At 47.5% G+C, this 1169-nt stretch overlaps 1 pseudogene; it reads right to left on the bottom strand.

Annotated features, from left to right (window-relative positions):
* The window catches only part of LOC101575181, an 85996-nt pseudogene extending 85637 nt beyond the window's left edge, over positions 1 to 359 (bottom strand).
* Positions 360 to 1169: the final 810 nt, after the last annotated feature.

Raw genomic sequence — 1169 nt, forward strand, 5'->3', positions numbered from 1 at the left:
CCCCAGTGAGTGAAGCTCTGACTCACTGGGCATTTTGCAGAGTCAATTTTCACCATGGTCTAGACTCCTTTCTTACAGAAAGTAACAATTCTCTGGACAGGGCCACAAGGATTGCAGACAGTGTAAAGAACATCTGTGGTTATGGAGTAGATGAGGCTCAGGATGGTAAAGAGAAGCAGACTGCTGACACTCCGGGAATCATCAGAGTACCCAGGGCAGGAAATAGTCTGGCTGCTAGAGTAACTGACAAAAGCTGTATGACCAGCAATGTAGATCTAGTTGTCAGCTGCGTAGTTCACGGCACTGCAAGCCCCCAACACATCTTCGAATTCTCTGCGTGCCTGTCTCTTCTTGGGCATCAACACCACTAAACTGATAGGTCCAAATTCCTGCAAGGCCTCCACAAGGTCAGCGTCCTTCTGCACCATCACTCCCGACCGCCTCAGCTGCTCATCCGGCTGCTGCCTCTGCTCCAGCCATTGACGCCGCTTCTCCCTTGATTATTAGATTGCTCATGTCCTTTAAAATTTGTCTTGCTGCCGGCTAGCGCAGTTGTTTATGCGCCTGCGCATGGAAAAGCAATCAGGCACAAGACACCACCATTCGATCCACATCTCCACCTGCCTTAGAGACCCACCCTTAAGGCAGCCTGAGCCGGCCAAAAAAAAAAAATCCTCTCTACTATTGGGGCTGCCAAATAGCTCAGTGGAGTAAAGCTGGAGGAAAGCTGGTTCCATCCCCTGGCCTGCCAGTGCCAGCCCCGCCTCTGGGGCACTCTGAGATGGCCTCTGACACTGGGCGTGGTGGTGCCTGCCTTTAATCCCCGCTCTTGGGAGGGTTTAAGCAGGCCCATCACTAGGAGTCCGATCTTTCAGTAAGACCTTGAACACCCTGCCAAACCCTCCCTAAAGTACAAAATAAATAAATAAATATAAAAATGAATACAATTTGTCTTATATGTCTTCTACATATATTTGTCTTATATGCTCCCATATCTGGTGCATGCATATTTATGACTGTTTGTCTTCCCCGTGAATTTTTCCCAGAACCAGTATGTAGTGACCTTATTTATCTCATTTGGTCCTTCTTGGTTTGAAGATCAGATTGTCTGAAAACAGAATAGCTACCACTGTATTTTTCTGAGATCGTGTAGCATGCAGTATTTTTTT

Source organism: Octodon degus, unplaced genomic scaffold (genome assembly GCF_000260255.1).
Source record: "Octodon degus isolate 3935 unplaced genomic scaffold, OctDeg1.0 scaffold00379, whole genome shotgun sequence".
Taxonomy (NCBI): Eukaryota; Metazoa; Chordata; class Mammalia; order Rodentia; family Octodontidae; genus Octodon; species Octodon degus.